Genomic DNA, 23,053 nt, shown 5'->3' with positions numbered 1-23,053 from the left:
CTGAGTTCCAAGGAAGATGGACTACTGCAGTGTTTTCCAAACTGTGGGTCATGACCTGATTGTTGGTGGGTCATGAAACTGAAACTGACAAGCTGATCACTGATGAGAAAAATGTATTGAGCCCTATGGAAAGTGAAACTGAGCCACACTGCATGTTTACTCATAAGTAGGCAAATATATCCGTTTCAAAGGGCAGGCCAAGAGGAATGCCACGTCACCAGATTGGTTCCTATCCAATGATCACAGGCCCCAAAAAATACTCGAGAAGGAAGTCCCCTCCTCCAAGCTGACAAATGTATCGAGCCCTATGGAAAGAAAAACTGAAGCACATGTGTGTGTTTACTCATGAGTAAGCAAATGTACCTTGGCTCTTCTCGAAGGTCAGGTGAAGGGGAATGCAAGGCCACCAGAATGGTCCTGATCAGATGAATGTGGAGCTCAGCAAACACCCCAGAAGGCATAATAAAAAGGATAAAAGAGGCTTGAGCTGCTGATAATGTAACACTTTTTTGAAAGTCTCATAAAGCTAGGTGGGTCCTGATAGGGTGCCATTTTGAAAAGTGGATCCCAGTGCTAAAATGTTTGGAAACCACTGGACTACTATATTTATAAATGTCATAAATCAGTGGTTCCCTAACCTTTTAATACTGGAACCCACTTTTAGAAATGACACTTTATCTGGACCCACCTAGCTGTATGAGACTTTAAGATCTGGTTTCACTTTCCCAGCAACTCAAGTCTCTGTTTTTGTCCTTTTTTACTATGGTGGGGGGATGGACGGACGGACTACCTTCTGGAGCATTTGTTGTGCTCCACATGCATCAGATCAGGACCATTCTGGTGGTGTTGCCTTCCCTTGGCCTGCTGTTCAAAGTGGACCAAGGCACATTTGCCTACTCATGCATAAACAAGCACGTGGTGCTTTGTTTCCATTTCCATAGGGCTTGAGATATTTTCCTTGTCAAAGATCAGCTTGTCAGTTTCGTGACCCACCAAAAATTGGGCCACGACCCACAATCTGAGATCCACTGAAGTAAATAATTGCTGTACCATCTCATAGATGAATGATAGAACACTAAGCAGACTTCACTTAGGTAACTTTCAGTGCCAGTTGAAATATTGATGCTAAGGGTCGGCTGTTCATGTGGCATGAAACTCTTTTGGCAAAGTCAACAGCAGTCATTTCGACTATGGCTAAATAGAACAATAGGAAATTCACTCATCTCTAGTAGAGATATCCCACGTTGTCTTCTCATGTAGGTGGCCACGTGACACATGCTTACCGTCATAAGGATGAGTTATGGCTTCAAAAATAGACTTTTCATTATGCTTGCTGGGGTCTGTTGTTGACTTGTGAATCTAAATGATGCACGTTCTTTAGTATATTGATTCATTTCTTTCATTCTTTCTTTAAAGGCCTACAGGTGGTCTTGTGAAATTCTACTTTGTTAGCAGGCAAACAGCGTGCCGGCCAGCAACAAGATTTGATTTAGAGATCAGAAAGCAGGCAGGTACATTTGATTGAGCAAGAAGTTTAGAAGAATATTCTAAACACATTCTACATCTTTATTACAGATAGGATAATGGGGTTAAGAAAGGCCTACTTCAGTGTTTCTCAGCTGTGAGAACATAAAGCCTGAAGATAGCCAAATAGAGGTGATTTGGAGGTGGGCTAGTAGTAGTTGGCAACCTTCAGTCTTGAGAGACTATGGTATCGCGCTCTGAAAGGTGGTTCTGGAACAGTGTCTAGTGTGGCTGAAAAGGCCGATTCGGGAGTGACAATCCCTTCCACAACGGGAGCAAGTGCAGTCTGTCCCTGGTCTGTCTCCCTGGCTATGGGCCTTCCTTCTTTGCCTCTTAGCCTCAGACTGTTGGCCAAGTGTCTCTTCAAACTGGGAAAGGCCATGTTGCACAGCCTGCCTCCAAGTGGGCCGCTCAGAGGCCAGGGTTTCCCACTTGTTGAGGTCCACTCCTAAGGCCTTCAGATCCCTCTTGCAGATGTCCTTGTATCGCAGCTGTGGTCTACCTGTAGGGCGCTTTCCTTGCACGAGTTCTCCATAGAGGAGATCCTTTGGGATCCGGCCATCATCCATTCTCACAACATGACCGAGCCAACGCAGGCGTCTCTGTTTCAGTAGTGCATACATGCTAGGGATTCCAGCACGTTCCAGGACTGTGTTGTTTGGAACTTTGTCCTGCCAGGTGATGCCGAGAATACGTCGGAGGCAGCGCATGTGGAAAGCATTGTTTCCTCTCCTGTTGTGAGTGAAGAGTCCATGACTCGCTGCAGTACAGAAGTGTACTCAGGACGCAAGCTCTATAGACCTGGATCTTGGTATGTTCCGTCAGCTTCTTGTTGGACCGGACTCTTTTTGTGAGTCTGGAAAACGTGGTAGCTGCTTTACCGATGCATTTGTTTAGCTCAGTATCGAGAGATAGAGTGTCGGAGATCGTAGAGCCAAGGGCTAACGGAGGTGTGTCGGAGGAGTGTCGGAGATCGTTGAGCCAAGAGCCAAGGGAGGTGGGCTATTGCACTGTTATCAATGCAATCTGATAGCCCGGAAGGTTAGGGGTGATGTGGTGGCATCACTATATAATCGCTGAACTTCAGGGTCACTGAGCTGCAGAAGGTAAGCTGTGCACTGGGTGGCGTAATCCATCAGGATGCCTCTGTTGCAAACCCAGCCTTTTCTATTGTGATTATCACACAGTGAATTTCTAAGGCAAAGGTATTTTTGAAAAGCAATTCAAGCCCTGCACATGCCTGATCTCATCTGATCTCAGAAGCTAAGCAGGGTCAGGCCTGGTTAGTACTTGGATGGGAGACCGCCGAGGAATACCGGGTGCTGTAGGCTTATACCATAGTCTTTGGAGACTGAAGGTTGCCAACCAGGATTCAAAGTTTGGAAAAGACCACTGCTCTTTTCCCCCTCTGTCCTCTCAAAGCCATTTCAGGTCCTTGTTCAATGGAGACCCTTGTTCTTTCTTTCTGTTTATGTAAAGGGATTAGTTTGTGCAGACAGGTGGGAAGACATTTCAAAATCCAATTTCCCAGCTTAGAATCAGGCACACGTTCCAGTGGCACAATGCTCATTCTGCAGAATGAAATTCATTTCCATTTATTTTGGTAAGTAAATTTCAAAACCGAGTCATTGTAACCTGATTACAAAAATATTAGAAAAACAGGAGGCTGAAAATGGCTGTTTTTAAGCACAAGGAAGAGATTAAAAAATGATTTATGAACAGTTTGCATAACGGCTCATTATGGAGTTGCTTTAAAAATGGGCCTGCTGTTTAAACAACTGTATCACATATTTATTTACAGATTGATCTATCTATTTCTCCCCTCACCTATCAATCTTTAGCCCTGTGATTCCCAAACACTGTCATGTCAGACTTTTTTTTTCTGGTCAAGGGAGTTACTATGGCAGCTTCTGCAAATATAGAAGAAATATTCCAGACCTCTGTGCTAAAATCTGCCTACCTCTAGGTCAGAACTCTAGAGACTCCATTCACCATGCTCTCCACTCCTCTCCAGCTCAGTCTGCCCTGCAGCATCTTTTTCAACAGTTTCCATTAGCAATATGTGTTGCTGCTGGAGCACTATTCCAGGACCTGGGAGTGAAGACCTACTTACTTTCTCATCCAGCCATCTAGCTTAGCTATGGGCCCCAAAACCTGGAGCAGTCACACATGACATTGCTATGTCTGGGTTCTCCTGGAAGAAAAGGAGGTGGTGGCTTCACAAACTGGCCACTGCCCCTTTCTTCCACCTTTGGAGGCTCAAAGAAAGTCTCCAAAGGAGGAAGACAGGGTCAACAGCCAGATCATGGCACTGCCACCTCTTACTGTTTCAGCAGCTTCCTAATCACCAGCCAAAGCAAGCAACCAAAACACTCATGGCAGGGACCAATCAGGAAGCTGCTGAAACACTAACAATCAGCCACCGCCGCCACCATCTTGGTTGGGGCTCACGTGGCACCCCCTCACATAACACTCCAGGGCGTACTGCCCTGTGTGCCCCACTCATTATCCCACTGCATCCAGCCTTTTCTACTCAGCAACAACTTTCCCAAAAGTCAGAATTGGTGATGCTTTTAGAGAGGAGGAACATTCCAAGACCCTGGAGTGAAGAACTACCTGTACGGTGGGCAGAAATCTACTGGGTAGATGTCAAGGTGTGTGTGTGTGTGTAGGTTTCCTTGCTTTCAGTTTATTTGTGCTATAGGCTACTTCAAAACATGTAGGGTATAGACTTTTAAAGCCAACCAACCAACCAAGACAAGACTGGGGGTTGATCCAGAAAATGAAATTCTCACTTTTATGTCACTGAACGTCCATTTGCTTGGAAACGCAGCTCTACACACCAAAAACTTTAGCAATCACAAAACAAGATATTATTCTACAAAAAGCCTCTAATAAACATTTTTTTCCCTTCATGACATTGCATCCTTAATACCCAAGTCTGCATTTATTTACAATCGCTCACTGTCCTATTTTCCGTCGCTTTAAACTACTCTGAGAAGTAAAAATCACAGTGCCTGTGGCAGCGATTTCCCCAAAGGCGTGTGCCGTTTCATTTCCATAACAGCTATGCGAGAACTTCAGAGATCTCAATCGGTGGCTCCGGATTTCTATTTACAGCAGCAAGTATCGACATCAAGGTGTGAATACTCTTAAAAGAAAAGCAGGAAGTGCTACACTGCCGCGGTGCTGTGTTTGGGTTCCTTTATCCCTTTTTGCAAACGCTCAGCGGCCGCCTGCAAGCCAAAGGCGTCTGCCAATCAGACACCGTCGCTTATGGAGCACTACACACAAATAACTTGAAATTGCAATAAAAGCTGACCGGCAATTGGCTTATAACCTCATTGTTTAATCATTCTGGTAGAACGTAGGAGGCTGCCAATGTCTCAAGAAATCAACGAGGACAACGAAAAGGCAGACGGAAAGGTGCCTGAGAGAGAGGAGGATCCATGTTCTTAGTGACAGGGAAGGATGCTTCCAGAAATTGTCTTTCATTTCTTTTGAAACCACCTTGTGCTGGTGGTAGCAGGGCTGGCCACAGATCAGGACTCAGCTGGAGCATGGGCCACTGGTTCAAGGCTATTAGAGGGCCCGTGGATCTGATAGCCTTGAACCTACCGCCTGTGTCCCAGTGGACCCCTGATCTGTGCTCCCACTGTGAACCACAGCTTACCAAATGCTCTCTCTTAGATGGAGGGGTTTGAGGCCTTTGCCTTTCACCCCTTCCATCGCAACGTTGCCGCCCTCTTTAACACAGTGGCTAACCAAAGCTTGATGATCTCTGTGCTGCCTACTTTACAAAAATTCTGAAGTTTAGAAATTTGGCTTAGGGGGGAAAAAAAACAAACAGTTTCTAGCTTGGGCAGTGGGCCATAATAGCGCCCTTAGTGTGAAAAATGTAATGGTTGGCCACCTTCAGTCTTGAAAGACTATGGTATAAGCCTATGTATTATGTATTGGCAACCTTCAGTCTCGAAAGACTATGGTATCGCGCTCTGAAAGGTGGTTCTGGCACAGCGTCTAGTGTGGCTGAAAAGGCCAATCCGGGAGTGACAATCCCTTCCACACCGGGAGCAAGTGCAGTCTGTCCCTGGTCTGTCTCCCTGGCTATGGGCCTTCCTTCTTTGCCTCTTAGCCTCAGACTGTTGGCAAAGTGTCTCTTCAAACTGGGAAAGGCCATGCTGCACAGCCTGCCTCCAAGCGGGCCGCTCAGAGGCCAGGGTTTCCCACTTGTTGAGGTCCATCCCTAAGGCCTTCAGATCCCTCTTGCAGATGTCCTTGTATCGCAGCTGTGGTCTACCTGTAGGGCGCTTTCCTTGCACGAGTCTCCATAGAGGAGATCCTTTGGGATCCGGCCATCATCCATTCTCACGACATGACCAAGCCAACGCAGGCGTCTCTGTTTCAGCAGTGAATACATGCTAGGGATTCCAGCACGTTCCAGGACTGTGTTGTTTGGAACTTTGTCCTGCCAGGTGATGCCGAGGATGCGTCGGAGGCAGCGCATGTGGAAAGCGCTCAGTTTCCTCTCCTGTTGTGGGCGAAGAGTCCATGACTCGCTGCAGTACAGAAGTGTACTCAGGACGCAAGCTCTGTAGACCTGGATCTTGGTATGTTCCGTCAGCTTCTTGTTGGACCAGACTCTCTTTGTGAGTCTGGAAAACGTGGTAGCTGCTTTACCGATGCGCCTGTTTAGCTCGGCATCGAGAGAATGAGTGTCGGAGATCGTTGAGCCAAGGTACACAAAGTCATGGACAACCTCCAGTTCATGCTCAGAGATTGTAATGCAGGGAGGTGAGTCCACATCCTGAACCATGACCTGTGTTTTCTTCAGGCTGATTGTCAGTCCAAAATCTTGGCAGGCCTTGCTAAAACGATCCATGAGCTGCTGGAGATCTTTGGCAGAGTGGGTAGTGACAGCTGCATCGTCGGCAAAGAGGAAGTCACGCAGACATTTCAGCTGGACTTTGGATTTTGCTCTCAGTCTGGAGAGGTTGAAGAGCTTTCCGTCTGATCTGGTCCGGAGATAGATGCCTTCTGTTGCAGTTCCAAAGGCCTGCTTCAGCAGGACAGCGAAGAAAATCCCAAACAAGGTTGGTGCAAGAACACAGCCCTGCTTCACTCCGCTTCGGATGTCAAAAGGGTCTGATGTGGAGCCATCGAAGACAACAGTGCCCTTCATGTCCTTGTGGAAGGATCTGATGATGCTGAGGAGCCTGGGTGGACATCCAATCTTGGGGAGAATCTTGAAGAGGCCGTCTCTGCTGACCAGGTCGAAAGCCTTTGTGAGATCTATGAAGGCTATAAAGAGTGGCTGTCGTTGTTCCCTGCATTTCTCCTGCAGTTGTCTAAGGGAGAATACCATATCAGTGGTGGACCTGTTGGCTCGGAATCCACACTGCGATTCTGGATAGACGCTCTCTGCAAGTACCTGGAGCCTCTTTAGTACAACTCGGGCAAACAGCTTTCCTACAACGCTAAGGAGAGAGATGCCGCGGTAGTTGTTGCAGTCACCCCTGTCACCTTTGTTCTTGTACAGCGTGATGATGTTTGCATCCCTCATGTCTTGAGGTACTCCACCTTCTCTCCAGCAGAGACAGAGGATTTCATGCAGCTCAGTGACGATGATCTCTTTGCAGCATTTTAGGACTTCAGCAGGGATGCTGTCTTTTCCAGGTGCCTTGCCAAAGGCAAGGGAGTCCAGGGCCACGTGAAGTTCTTCTAGGGTTGGTTCACTGTCAAGCTCTTCCAGCACAGGCAGGCACTCAATGTTGTTCAGTGCTTCTTCGGTGACTACATTTTCTCTGGAATATAGCTCAGAGTAGTGCTGCACCCAGCGTTCCATCTGCTGCGCCCGATCCTGGATGACCTCGCCTGTGGCAGACTTCAGAGGGGCAATTTTCTTCTGTGTTGGACCTAGGGCCTGCTTGATACCATCATACATCCCCTTGATGTTGCCCGTGTCAGCTGCTATCTGTATCTCGGAACAGAGCTGGAGCCAGTAGTCGTTAGCACATCTCCTGGCAGTCTGTTGGACTTTGCTGCGAGCAGTTCGGAGGACCTGCAGGTTGCGCTCACTGGGACAGACCTTGTATGCTGCTTGAGCTCTCCTCTTTTCCTCAATGACTGGTGTCAACTCCTCAGAGTGGGCTTCAAACCAGTCTGCCGCCTTGTTGGTCTTCTTGCCGAATATGGACAAGGCGGTGTTGTAAACGGTATTCTTGAAATGTTCCCATCTGCTGGATGCGTTTGCGTCGGCCGGGCCTGGAAGAGATTCCTCAAGCGCTTGTGCAAATTCCTCCACTTTTCTCTGATCCCGGGTCTTGCTGGTATCAATGCGAGGTCTTCCTTCCTTTTTCGTGTGATACAGTCGCTTTGTTTGCAGTTTCACTCTGCTGCACACCAGGGAGTGGTCAGTGTCGCAGGCAGCACCATGATAACTGCGTGTGATCTTGATGCTGGGAAGGCTGGAGCGTCTGGTGAGGATCAGGTCGAGCTGGTGCCAGTGCTTTGATCTTGGATGTCTCCAAGAGACTCTATGTTGGGGCTTTGTGTTGAAGAATGTGTTGCTGACACAGAGACCGTGATGACAGCAAAACTCTAGCAGGCGTTGGCCATTTTCGTTCATCCTCCCAGTGCCAAACTGACCTAAGCAAGTGGGCCATGAACTGTTATCAGCACCAACTCTAGCATTGAAATCGCCGAGGATGAACAATGGCTCTTTTACAGGGATTTTCTTGACAGTGGTGGCCAGGTCATCATAGAATTTGTCTTTGGCTTCTGCTGGAGACGACAGAGTCGGTGCATAAGCACTGATGAGAGTGATAGGTCCTGCTGATGACTGGAGCTGCAGGGACAAAATTCTTTCACTTCCCACAGTAGGTGGGATGATGGATTTCAGCAGGGTATTTCTGACCGCAAAGCCAACGCCATGTTCCCTGGTTTCGTTTGGTGGTTTTCCCTGCCAGAAAAATGAGAAATTTCTCTCCTTGACAGATCCGGAATCTGGCAGCCTAGTCTCTTGAAGGGCGACGATGTCCATCTGCAGTCTGCTCAGCTCCATGTCGATGACAGCTGTTTTGCGTGCGTCGTCTATTTCTTGCAGGTCATCAGAGAAGCCAGGTGTCATTGTCCTAACGTTCCAGGTGCCCAGCTTTAGGGCAGTAGTTTTCTGTTTTCTGTTGCATGGTGCAGAGTTGTCGATCCGCTTGTCGGTTTTCACCCTAAACCCCACGCACCCCATGAGGTTAACGGACCGTGGCGAGGCAACACCTTACTGGCTGGGGACTGCCCAGCTTAAGGCGGGCGGTAGCTGCCCAATGAGATGCAATGATCTCTCCCACCGTCGGAAGCAGCCCCTGGCGTCATGCTCTACGCCAATCGAGCAAAGACTTATAACCGGTAAACTGCTGCTTCCCGTGTTGTGCCGACGCCGTATGGCGAAGTTGGAGTGTCCTCTCCAGTGCGCGAAGCCTGGGTAAAGAAGGTATGGAGGATAGGCTGTTACCCATGCAGCAAATCCCCCCTCTCCACGTCGCTGGAATGGTCCAATGGAAAGGCAGAAGCCAATACGGTTGGTTCCAGCCTGGTATGGTATAAGCCTATAGCACCCGGTATTCCCAGGCAATCTCCCATCCAAGTACTAACCAGGCCTGACCCTGCTTAGCTTCTGAGATCAGATGAGATTGGGCATGTGCAGGATACAATAACCTGTTTGAAGTACTCTTGAAATATCCCCTTTTAATTTGCAACTGTGGCTTAAATTTTGTTTTGGAGGAAGGCCACGGGTTTGGGCTCTCTCTCTCTCTCCTTTGTTCCTTTCCATGCAATTTTCTTATCCTTTGCATTTATTACAGTCCTGGTCCTGACAGTTTGTACCTGACCTTGATTATCATTTTATATTTATACACTACTAATGGAATCTTCAACGTGAAAACTACCACAACAATCATGCATAATGTGGCTTAATTCTACACTGAGACACTAGCAGTGGAATTACCCATAATCTGTATCTGTCTTGAGGTTTTAATCTTACTGGAAATGGAAGGTGGGAGGGGGAGTGGGGAAGAGAGAAAGAGACAGAGAGAGATTATCTTGGCAAATAAATGAAAAGAGGACCAGTCCGTTTTAATTAAAAATGATTTATTTTCTGGAAAAAAAAAAGGTTTGCTTGTTAAATCATGCTCTTTAATGTAAAAATGTAGGAGATCACAGCACTGCAAGTAAGAAAGGGACATGAAAGTCAGATAGTACAATCACTTGCGCAAAGAGAAGGCTTCTGTGCTCAACCGCTATCTCAGCCACATCTGATAAAACAGGCTGCTGACTGTACAAGCTCATATCAATAAGCTTGTTGTTGACCCAGGGCTATCAAAAGGATCCATCATGATTGCCCCAAAGGCCCTGGAGAAAAAAAGATGGCAGACAGCAGCGCGGCTGCTTTGAATGACCAAGCTGCTGCCTCTACCACGATGGTCCACAGCTCCCGGCTGCATCCCAGTAAGCCCCCCCCCCCATTAATCCTGGTGCTGCTCCTGTTCATCATTGCCCAGTAAGTCCATCAGGAGCTCAAAGAACTTCCCTGTCTCCACTATCTCCACACCGTATATACGTAATTTCATAAGCAGCTATATGGTGTATATTTATTTATACAATATTTATTTTATTTATTGTATTTAATTTATTTATTTATTGTATTTTTACCCCGCCTTTCTCACCCTAATGGGATCCACAGCAGCTATAATATCCTTTCTGCACCAGAAACTTACACAGTATTCTAAACATGACCTCACCACATATTTGCATAAGGACATTATGAGTTTGGGAGTTTTCTTGCCAACCCCTTTTCTAATGACTGCCTAGCATGGAATGTGCCTTTTGCACAGCTACTGCACACTGGGTTCACATGGCAACCAAGCAGATTCTTATGGGAAGCCCATAAGAAGCGTATGAATGCATACGAAACGGTCCCACCTATTCCCCTACAGAGACATATGGCCTCTGAACCTTGAGATAGCATACAGCCATTTGTAGACATAGACTTGTCCTCCATGTATTTGCCTAACACATTTTAAAGCCATCCAAACTAATGATGACCCTTGAGGCAGCGAATTCTGCAGATTAATTTTGTGTTGCGTGACGTAGCTTTTTTTGTCTGTATGAAATCTTTTGACAGTTTCCTGCCCCACTATTTGTGCAACCTATGACCATTTGCCAGCTTTTGTCGATGATTTGCCAAGCGTATTAAATGTTCAAACTCCATCACTTATCAGTGACTCCATCACTTATCAGGAACTTCCATCATTTACTAAAGCATGCCTGTAGACCAGTGATTCTCAACCAGTGGTATAGGTACCACCAGTCATATTTGAGATGGTGTCTGATTGTACTTGCCAGATCCCTGAACCCCTGCTAACCAGGAGACCAGGAAATAGCAGTAGGAGGGCAGCTCAGCTCAGAGGGCAGCGCTCCAAAGCATGCTTTTCCACATTCAAAAAAGCCTTCCCGTCCACTACCTCTTACTGGTGTTTGTCATGTTGTAACTGGCCTCCCAGTTCAGACGTAACTAGTGATGATGTCACCATTGATTAATTACAGTGGTACTTCAAACAGGTGAACCATGTGAAGTGGTACGGTGGAGGACAAACATTGAGAAACACTGCTGTAGACATTTAGAAAAAGTCCAGCAACAGAAGACTTTCCTGTTCTTTTTAAGCCTGATACTGTGAGAGAAAATTGAACATTGCCCAGGAGGCATCCCCTTTAAATCTGACTATGCATAGTCAACATTAAAAAACCATGCTACACACAAAAAGTTATCATAAAACTAAAATGTGTCGCTGAAACTTCATTCCCCTTCACAATGAGTGCTCTTTGAATTGATTACGGCGAGCTTACTTAAGTGTTCAGAGACTGCTTCTCCATCATAACCTTCGGGAATCTTTTTCTTTTTTTTCTCCTAAAGTACGTGTGTAATTCACTTTCCACCTCTCAAATATAGTGCTCTTATCAAATAAAAATTCATATTTAATAGAACATTGTAACAGTACTCCATTTAATATTCCAGAGTTACTCTCCTTGGGCTCTGCTGTTTAATGAAAAGACACTAAGAGAAAGATTAGTATGAACATTGAAAGTGCTTCCCATACAGAAAAGATTTCCATCTCCCCCCCCCCCCAGCATTCAGAGAAGTTGTAGCCTATGATTAACCTTTATGCTAAGCATGCTACAGGTATTTGATCAATAATACATTATCTCTGTGCGGTGGAGTTGCCTATGTCTTCTGCCTACCAACCCTACTCCAGTACCATTTGGATGCAGAAAATGAAACCAGATGGGTTGAACCCGATTACCTTTTTAAATGTTAATTACAGTCACGAAAAATGTCTCTTGCTTTAACCAAACAAGCAGCTAGGCAGCCTCTTGCAATTACTAGATGCCTCTTGCTTTAACAGACAAGAAGGCAGGCAGGATAGAAAGGAGACTGAATGATAACAGGAAGCCGGAAGCAGGAATCAATGGTTACTCTAGACTGCCTGCTTGCTTGTCTGCTAAAGCAAGAAACATCCAGTAATTGAAGGATGCCTGCCTGCTTGCTTGGTTAAAGCAAGAGACATTTTGTGTGACTGTAATTAACATAAACAAAGATAATAGGTGGGGGGGGCATCAGGGGGTGAGGGGAACTGCAGATAAGAGCATCTCCAAATACCGGATCTGTGGATACTGGGGGACACCTATATGTCTGAACTACCTTAGAGAGCATGGACTCACATGCTGGTGAATGCAGGGCATATATGACCTCTGTCTATATCGCATCCTGAATAATATCTCTGCTGCTTGCACTGGACAGGTGCAGACTGCCAAGCGAAAGTGTCGTTCCTTTGAACTGGTGCTCTTCATGTGGAAGAAGAAACTTGTTATGTGGAAACTATTGCCTTTTCCAGTTGCCTTCACTCAGTAATTGCAATGCAGTCTACAGAGAGAAGCACACCTGCAGGTGACCATGAACACATTAGACTGGGGACCATCTATTACTGTAGCAAGCGCCATGGAAATAAGAGGAAAGAAGGTTTGGTTCCAAAGTTGGGACTGTGACAAGCAAGAGGCCAACCTTCTCTAGGGATAGGCATGTATCATTCACCCCCCCCCCCCATGGATACTTTCACCTTAGCAGAAACAGTGATCACAGTTACCTGTTTTCCATTATTGCTTATTGTTCCCATGAAAAGGGATCAGTGGCCAATTATGTGTCAGTTCCCCCTTCAAAGGAGTGACCTGGTTCACTATTGCAAGCCATACCTTGCAGGTCTGACAACAGGCTGACTACTTCCCGGTAGCAACGATGGACTCGGTGCATGGATTGAAGACATCAGAAACAAGTTGCAAACTGAATAAAGGCTACACGCTTACGAATTAAACTCTGACTTACAATAGTATAGACAACACTTGTCATCATCCTCACCAGGGCCTTTAACAAAGTTCCTTTAGGGCCCCTTCCCTTCTCCATTGGATCGTAATTTCATACAATCAATGGACCATCATATCTGCGAATTACGAGCTATAAAACTATGTAGGCTTATACAAAATGTGAATGATGGCCTTCACACATTATATGAAAACGTTTTCTGAGATGCTAAGCAGGGTCAGGCCTGGTTAGTACTTGGATGGGAGACCGCCTGGGAATACCAGGTGCTGTAGGCTTATACCATAGTCTTTCGAGACTGAAGGTTGCCAACCATTTTTCTGAGATCCCAGGGAATTTCTGGCTCCCGTCCCTTGGCTCCCAGACCCCTTTTTTTGATCCAGACCAAGGTATGATGTACCCTTGCACCTCCCTCATGGGCCCTGGTGTAATTGGAAAATATAACATCCCAGGAAATTTTCAGGCCCCCTCCTTTGGTTCCTGCACCCTCCTTTTTGACCTTATTTTCCCTAGCATCCTGGCTTCCACTGTATTCAGTCAAAGCCTCTGGGAAGCCCACAAGCATAAGATGAAGGTAATTCCTTTCTCTCACCTGCCTCCACACTCCCCTGAAATCCCCCAGCAACCCTCTAAACTTGCAGGAATCATGACTAGTATTGACTAGTAGTCACTGATAAGTTTGGCTGTCCACCTGGTTCAGGTGACTCCACCCTGGCTCAGAGCTTCAGTTCAGGCATAAAGCTGATGCTTGCTCCTCAGCTGCAGTTCCCTCTATGGATGCCAAGGAGGTTATTGACTATTAAGGGACTAACAAGACCACCGGCACCCAAGGGTGACTCCCATTCCAGTTTCCCCTGAGCTTGCAAGAGACTGGTTTGAAATGACACATGGCGGACTCCAGTATACCCTGGATGTCATGCCTACCTCTTACCTCTACTGTGCCTGCTCATTGTGACCGGACTATGAAGTATCAAGTCCACTCCAAACAGTGTAGACTAGCTAACACACACATCTTGCCTATGGCAAGCACAAAAGCAAGCCCTATTTAGTTCTTTTAATATTCAACTGATATCTTCCCCTGGGGTGACTCAAGGAGATTTACAGCTCAATCCTTTCCCCTCCCATGTTGTAACGCCACTATGCCCCCATAGCAACCAATTAAGGGGACAACAGAGGAGAGGGGAGGAAATATATCGCCCAGTCCCACCTCTTGCCAGCCCACAGCTTGCAGCACTGCCAACAGAGTGCATGCTATGGAGGGAGCGGGGGCTATCAGACAGCCAGCAAGAGGTAAGTAAAAAAGCTTCCTTCCTGAAAGCAACTTCTGAGGAATGGCCTTAGGATACCCCTGCCCAGCAGCCCTTCCCTCCCTCCGTACGCATGTGTGCGTGTCTCTGTGGCAACACTGTCAATTGAACTGATTTGGAAACGGACTGTGTGCAGTCACAGAGAACCGTATCGCTGGTACCTGCTTCTCCAGCCAGGAGACTGAACCAGCAGAGCACTCACTGGGAAGAAAAACTTAAAAAAAAATAAAATACATGGATGCATTTTCAGATGCGTTAAGTGTTTGGTGACGACTGTCACTTTTACAGCGCGTGAACCTTTTCATTCATTTTCTATTATAACCGACTATCCCAAATGTAAACATTAGGCCCATTTCTTTATTGTTTCCTTTTAGTGTCTCTCTGAACAACGTGATGGAACCCATTTCATAGATATGAGTCAACATCTCAGGCTTGTTATGATGATTTTGCTTTCTCCTTGTTATGTGACAGACCTGAAATATCTATTATTCCCCTTTCTATTAATATTTTCATATTATCTATTATAATAGATAATATGAAATATCTATTATCCCCCTTTGATATATATACCCATATCAACCCTTTTCCTATTCCTCATAGGAGATTCAGGCAATTTTCATTTCCAATTCTGCTGTGTCACAAATGGTTGAATCACCGCTACACCTTTCACGTCTCATCTTGGGCTGCCAACGATCCGGTGCTATTGTCATTCTGCCTTAACTAAGCGCAGTCATGGCTGAAATGGTGTTCAGGAGATCAGTACAAGGCACGCAGAATGATCTTTATCCAATGATATTTTTTTTAAAACCTTTCTGTGTTCATTTTTGTATGACTTTTCCATTCAACTGCAGCCACACTCAGTCCAGACCTACTTTAAAACAAGCTACAATACGCTGCTCAGATGCTTCCAGTAGAAACTCTGAACAGCCAAGACCCCAAAACAAAGCCCTGGACTGCCCCCACCCAAACTTGGGGCAAGAGAAATTGCTTGGGGGGAATCAGGAGCAGATGAAAAGAGCATAAGAAGAGCCCTGCTGGATCACTCCAAGGGCTCATCTAGTCCAACTTGTATCCTGTATCTCGAAGTGGCCCACCAGATGCCTCAGGAGTACACACAACAACACAATACCTGTATCCTGTTACCACTCCCTTGTTTCTGGCATTCAGAGATAGGCTACCTCTAAAACCAGGAGGTTGTACATATCCATCATGGTTTGTAACCAGTGATAGACTTTTCCTCAATCATTCTGTCCAAAATTCCTCCATGAATCTGTCCAATCCCCTTTTAAAGGCATGTAGGCCAGCCGCTGTAATGGAAATGCACAAGATCCCTCAAGGAGACAGGGTGTGGTGTCAACAGTGGCCCCTTGCTCTGGCAGGCATGCATGGGGTTAACAGCAGGGCCTTAGATTGCAGTGAGTGTGCTGCACAGCTGCAGCCTCTTGAAGGCAATAAGGCCCTCAGGGATAAAAGCAGCACTTTCAGGAAGGAAAGGGGTGTGGGTAGTAGAAGGAGGAAAGCTTGAGGAAGGAACTGAACTGATGGAACTAATGGTTGATGCATTAACTGACTAAAAGACAGAAGGGTGACTGGACTTTGGAGACTGCTGGAGATTGGTGTGTGACTGCCATGCCTATGACCTACTGAGGACAAGGTGTTGCTGTGGTGGCTGGAGAAGTGGCTGGCAGGAGAAGGGAGGAAGGAGGACCTCTGCAGATTGAACAGGTGAGCTATCCTGGTGGGGTCCAGCAATGTTGCAGGAGAGAACTGGGGCTATTGTTGGGGAACAAATGGGAGCTAATTACCTTAGACTGGGCATAAGTTTTCTAAGTGAAGCATGGACTGGGAATCTTGCAAAACAAATGCCATCACTATATCCTGTGGCAAGGAGTTCCACAGACTAATTACCAATCCTAGGGGATGGGTATCCCAATCCTGAGCTGCCCAGGGCACCCAGGCTTGCCGCACCGAGAAGGGCTGCTGCCGGATCCTGTGCCTCCCGAGCTACTGCGGGAGGTGCCTCAGGAGAAGGGGACTTTTGTCCTGTTCCCCTGAGTAAGGTAAGCAGCCCCGCAATGGGGCTACTCACTTCACCACCAACCAAAAGGTCGGCGGTAAGGTAAAGGCACTCGTGTAGGGCTCTGCGCCTTGGATTGTGCAGGGCTCTGCGGACCCACCTTCCTCCCTCCCCCTGGTACACCTCCAGCCTGCCCCCTGGCACGCCTCCCCCACCCTCTTTCCACCCCCCACCGGCCTCCCCTCTCCTTGGAATGTCTCCACCCTGCCCCGTCCCTGCCCTTGCTTACTGTGCCGCGGCTTGGCGGTCTGGGAGACTGCTGAATGGTGGAAGCTGGGCTCCCACCCTGTGCTAGCCCAGCACCAGCCGGCGCTGGGCTAGCACAGGCCGGAGCCTGGCAGTGAGGCTCGCAAATGTCACTTACGGCATGTTTGTGAAAGTGCTTGGTGACACAGAGCCATGCCGCTGATCACAGGATTGGACTCTGAGTGGGTTGTTTTGGCAAGGTATGGTCTCTTTGAGGTGAGGAATCTAATGGCAGTAGAATGCGGGAGAATCTGCAACGGCTGATTGATATGGGTGCTCAGTATGATACAATAGATCCTCTTAGAGACATTTATTATTTATTTATTTATACATACATACATGCCCTGTCTTTCCTATGCTGGAGCAAAAGCCAAGGGGGCTTACATCAGACTAAAGTATACAAAAATCTAAAGTATACAAAATATATAGTATAATATAGTATTGTGTGTGTGTGTGTGTAGATATAAAGTATACAAAATATAATAAAATAAAAAAATAGGACAATACAACCACATTGGGGTTAGGGGGCAACTAATAGAGCCAAAGCACTGCTAAAAAGGCATAGGTGGGCAGACAAACAAGATGAAAAAGGAAAGTTTTTTTTCTTGGCTAACCTGTGACACCATCCCTGGAATGGAGCCTCCATGTTCAAAGGAAGCAGGGGTGCTCATGTGTTGTGACTGCCAGTAGGATATTGCGGTTGTAGTTCAGATTATAAGTGATAAGGCTAAGGTTCCAACCTCTACTCAGCCATGAAGCTCCCTGGGCAACTTTGGGCCAGTCTCTCACTCTCTCAGCCTAACCTACCTTACAAGGCTGTTATGAAGATAATTCTGAGAAGGGGGGGGAAGAACTTGTCCTGAGGCTCTTGGAGGAAGAATAGTTTAGCAAGTAATTCTGGGCCAATAACAAAAAAAAAGCAATCAATGTTCTTTGAGTTTTGAGCAATGTGCTTTGAACTGTGAGGCAGAGCGCCGAAAGTAGAGACGATTTTTACAAGCACCTGAAGTCCATAAGCTGGAGCTTTGAAACATGTCTATGCAACGGGGCAAAGGGTTTATGCGTCTCAGAAGCCCAGATGCATCAGAATGCCTTTTAATAGCGTTCATCATATTGAGTTGATCCAGCTTCCAGCCTTTAAGAAAGTTGACCCACTTAGCTGTGGCCAAAACTGGCACCACTTCACTTGCTCTGAGTATCAGAAGCCATTGATTTCATCCGTCGCTCAGAACATGACACATGATCATCATTAAGTCAATGCAGAGCTAATCTTGGCCTCAGCATTTCTAATCCAAGGCTTTCCCCGCATTCCGATGCGCTGTGCTAGGTGGAAATTCACCAGCTCTTTCATGCTGGTTTCCTTAAGTCACTGTGACATGGAAATCTGTTGCAAAAACATGGTATAGTACTGTGTTCAAAAAGTTGATCATGTATTGTATAACCCAGGGGTCTCCAAACCCCAGCCCAGGGCCAGATGCAGCCCACAGCAAGCCTCTATCCGGCCCGCGGTCAGCCTCTTGTCCCCTGAAAGCCTCTGGCCCACTTGGCCAAACATGACTGGAACTATGCTCAGGTTCCATCTGGAGGGTGTTCAAGGGCCAGAGAGGTTGAATGAATGAGCCCATTCATTCATTTATTCACTCATCTAAGTTCTATCTCTAACTTATTTAAATTTTATATTTAAATTTTTATTTCGGCCTCAACACCATGCCAGATATCTGATGCGGTCCTCTGGCCAAAATGTTTGGAGGCCCCTGGTATAAGACCTTTTGGGTCTTATCATATTCTTTTGGTTTTTCACATTAAAATAAGACACAGTGTGGTGAGAATGTCTGGTCTTGATTAGCAAACTTTAGAGCTGGCCCCAGGATTTTGGGCCCCCACAGGCAGAGCAACATCGGTGCATACCCCTTAATTGGAAAGGACATGTGTATGTAAAACAGAATTCTCAGTCCTGGATATCTGGGTTCAGTTTGGTGGGCCAATATTTGTAAAGCCAACCTATGCGGATTTCCTGGGGCTCTTTTTAGAGTTTTGTTTAACTCCTGAAACTGAAAACAGCCCCCCAAAAGTGGAAAAGTTTTGGCCTCCAAAGAATCATGCCTGCACTACCAATCAGACCTGCCCAAGACCATGGTTTTTGAGGCTGGAGCAATATCCCAAACTATGGTTTCTTGGTTAGGATGTAACACCAAACCACATTTTGCTTAACCTGGTTTGCAAGCTACTTTCAGACCATAGTTTGAAAGGATCTCAGGCATCCACTTGCAAACCATGGTTTGTCAGGTAACGTTGGTTCATAGCCTGTGATTTGGCTATGTAAATCACGGTTTGTCAAAATCTATGCATTTTAATCAATACAGTGTTCATTTATGGAACATAAGCATCAAAGGTTGAAATTTTATGGTTCTGTTTGTTTAGCCCAATAGGATCCCTGAGTTTTTATGAAAATAAATTTTGCAATTTGCACCACGTGACTATATTGAAATATATTTGACCTGTCCAGGTTGCTATGACTACCAGGGAAATACCATCTGTATATCATGATAATTCAGTAAATAACTTGTGTCAGCTCTGTAAAGGATTCATAAACCAGGTGATTTATTTTCTAATGGATCAAAGCTCTCTTTTGCAGACCTACACTTTAAATCTAATTTACCTGGGAGGAATGTTTATGTGCCTCTCTGCAGAGTAAATAGATCATCTTTTGCAAGCCTATTGGGCAAGAGAACCTACCATAAGAGTTAAATTTAAAAAATTGGGTTTGAGGGGAAATATTGCATTGCAAATATTGGATAAAAAAAACATAGAATTTTCCCCATTTTTCATACTCAGCATGATTAATGAAATGCAAGATGAAATACCAATTGTGAGGTTCTTTCCCTCTCTAAATTTCCAGAATAAAATAGAAGGGAGAATTCTTCCAGCTGCAACTTCTCCTGTCTCTTCAACTTTATAGTGGGAAAAGTTATTCTTGATGAAATTCTCAGTGCCTGGTAACTCTTAAAGGTACAGAAACCCTCTCAAGGTCTGAAACTGCCAATCCTATCAACCTGACACCTATAACAATGCAAGTGCCTGAGCTCTGATCTAACAAGAAAAAGAAGCATGTAGTTGACCCTTCCTACGTGTTCTGCAAATTCCAAACCCAGAGTTGAAGGATGCAGCTGTACTGTTAAACTATATGTTTCAGAAGAAGACTGAATCCAGTTCTGTTTTCTCCTCCTGTCTGGATTGGATGTCTACTGAAGCCTATCTAAACTGGGCGGCACAGGGACAAATGTTGTTTCCAGGATCAGTCCATTTGTTCTAAAACACTGTTCTCCACAATGTGTTTGTGAGCAACATCATGCATGATTCTTCTCTCTGACCTCACTTGGCAAGGGTAAGAGGAGTACCGGCTCCAACCATTACTCAGTAGAGCTCAGTCCATCAAAGATCAGGCCAACTGGAAGATACCTTGATGTTGTAAGGCAGTGGTTCCCAAACCTTTTCGCCTGTAGGCTCCCTTGACCTACTGGACTGGACTCCCTTGACTTGCTTGACCCTGCTGACTGTGGCTCCCCATTAGGGCTATAATCCTATACATTGTATAGGGTAGTGAGTTTTTTGTGAAGATTCTGCTGCTCCCCTGGCTGGTTTCTGTGGCTCCTTGGGGAGCCAAGACCCACAGTTCAGACTCTCAACTATTGATGTAGGGGGTAAGATACCACCATCACCAGTTCAACACTCATGATGCCTTATTGCACTTCCAAATACAGCAGGAGACATAACTGAAAAGTACTCTAAATCTAGTGGGCTGTATGTGAGCCAAAAGGGATATGAATCAGACTAGGAGGTTAGGATTTTATTTACCTGATTTTCCCACTGATGGCTTTTTTTCAGATTTCAATTGTCTTTTCAAATGGAAATTCAGGCCAACCTGCCATTTTTGGTTCCAGATATTTAACAGCACACACATACATCCCTTGCAAATCATCAACTAATCAACCTCAGGACCTAGGAAGGTGAAGGATCTCTTAACTTAAATGAAGATCAGACTCAAATGAAGGAACAGCAAATTAATCTGACTAAAAAAAAAAAATTAAAATTCATGGATTTGCGCTATGGAATCCCATGAACCTCTTTAGTTCTCATGAGTTAAAAAAACAAACAGAACCTAAGTATATCAATGGGATTTAAGCACAGAGACTTTGTCTAGATTGAGCTCTCTGTCCTCCAACATTTAACAATTTCATGCTATCCTTACTACTACCTAGGCAGAGAACAGTGAAAGCCCAGCCTGAGAATGGTGTGACTTCCTTAGTTTTCAGTATCAGACCCTTAGCACATTAGACCAGGGGTGCCCAAACCCCAGCCCGGGGGCCACTTGCAGCCATCAGGGACTCCCAATCCGGCCTGCGGGGAGCCTCCAATCTCCAATGAGCCTCTGGCCCTCCGGAGATTTGCTGGAGCCCATGCTGGCCCGACACAACTGCTATCGGTGAGTGGGAGACTGTTTGACCTCTCATGTGAGCTGTGCGACAAGGACTGCTTGCTGTTTGATGTCTGTGATACAGTAGCAACAGCGAAGGAAACACCTGCCTTGCTTTGTGCAAGGTCTTTTGTAGGCTTTGAGCTATTGCAAGACCTTCATTCATTCATATAAGTTCCATCTCTAATATATTCATTTATGTAAATTTATTCAAATTTTATTCCCAGCCCCTGCTACAGTGTCAGAGAGATGATGTGGCCCTCCTACCAAAAAGTTTGGACAGCCCTGAGTTAGACCATTACCTGAATAACATGAATCTGAACATGAATTATGATGTCACATTAGTTCTCACTTTTTCCGCACAATATACTTTAATGCTGGAAATAAGACTGAATGCAAAAAGTGAGCTTGCTATGGCTTCTTTCATTCACTGAGGTACTAAATAAAACTGGATCTGACCTTGTATCCCCACCCCAACTTTGGTCAACCACTTGGAAGAGACCAAGCATGTAGCGTTCCTCGATGCCCATCAAATGCATTAGCCTACCTCTGGAATCCACACAAGAATAGATCATCCAAACCTGACCTGTGGCTGTACAGTCTAGTACACAACAACCTGAACACGTGGTTGGTCATCTAAATAATTTCAGTCATTGGATTTTAGCATGCAGTTTTTGGATTTTATATGCACAGGCCCTTTTCTGATGTTTCACCCCATGTGCAAGCTGAGGCTGGCAAGTTGAGTGAACATGGAGGAGCTTGGATCCTTTGATACCTTCCATGCAATAGGCCAGTGGTTCTCAAACTGGTGGGTTGTGGCCCATCAGTTTGTGTAAAGGTTCCCAGTTCCTTTAAGGGGTGGGGGAAAGGGAGAGGCAATGGTGTGATCCCCAGGATCTCATAGCTAAGGGTGCTGAGGGGGGTGCTTTTACTCACTCCCCAAGGCTTGGAACGTTCAAAAAAAGCAAGCGCAAAGCCCTTCTGGTTTCCAGGAGGTGCCTTGTGATCACTTTTTTTTAATATTCCAAGCCCCGTGGAGGACTATGCAGGGCTCCCTGCACCTCCTGCAATGTCCTGCAGCCCTGTGTGAGTAAAAGTACCTCCCTCCTGGAGATTGTGTTGCTACCCTCACCCCTCCCCTGCAAAAACTTACTTAGAGAGTAAATCTCCCAAAAAGTTTGAGAAACACTGCAATAGGCAGTATCAGGAAAATGGTAGTATTTTATCCAGTCCTATACAAAACTAACAGCATAGTACTATGTATGTGTCTAAACACACAACACTATGTATGACTTCTCTACTCAGAAGTCAACTGGGTTCAATGATTGGATTGCTTAAGCTCCAATCTTGACTATGCTTACCTGGAAGTAAGTCCCACTGAGTATAATAAGATTTGCTTCTGAGTTGATATGCATAGGATTGGGCTTCTACTCCCAAGAAAGCATGTACAGGTACTGCCTTCCTATATGCAGATTTGGGATCCATAGTTTTAACTAACTGTGGGTTCTGAACCTGCAATGGAGGCTGGACTTAAGCTTCCAAATGCTCTCTGATCGCATCCAGGAACCTTTCTGAAGTTGCGTTTGGTTTTTACTGAAAACCGGAACTGCTCTTAAAACACTTATGGGGGGCTTTCTGAAGCCCATAGAGGCCACACACAGCCTCCATGGGCCTCAGAAAAGCTTTGGACTGTGACCAGAAAATATCTCTAGTCACCTCCGGTGGTAATATGGGACCAACCTGTGTTTTATTTATCCACAAGTTTCAGTATCGGTGGGGTTCCAGGAATGGATCCCCCACAGATATTGTGGTCCCACCTGTATACAATTGCAGCCCAGGACTGTGCAAAAGTCCCCCCTGAACAATTTCAGTTGTCACATAGAATCAGTCTGAATTTCTGCATTTTAATGCCAATCTTATTTGACACATCTTTTATCCTAAATGAACTACAATTATAGACACATATATAAAAATTCTGAATAACATCTAGATACATAAAGATA

The 23,053-nt window shown here is 45.7% G+C and overlaps 1 pseudogene; it reads left to right on the top strand.

Annotated features, from left to right (window-relative positions):
• Positions 1-2,735: 2,735 nt before the first annotated feature.
• Positions 2,736-2,855, top strand: LOC136660949 (5S ribosomal RNA; annotated as a pseudogene).
• The last annotated feature ends 20,198 nt before the right edge of the window (positions 2,856-23,053 follow it).

Source organism: Tiliqua scincoides, chromosome 9 (genome assembly GCF_035046505.1).
Source record: "Tiliqua scincoides isolate rTilSci1 chromosome 9, rTilSci1.hap2, whole genome shotgun sequence".
Taxonomy (NCBI): domain Eukaryota; kingdom Metazoa; phylum Chordata; class Lepidosauria; order Squamata; family Scincidae; genus Tiliqua; species Tiliqua scincoides.
Note: the sequence above shows the minus strand (reverse complement) of the source record. Positions and strands in the feature narration are given on the sequence as shown.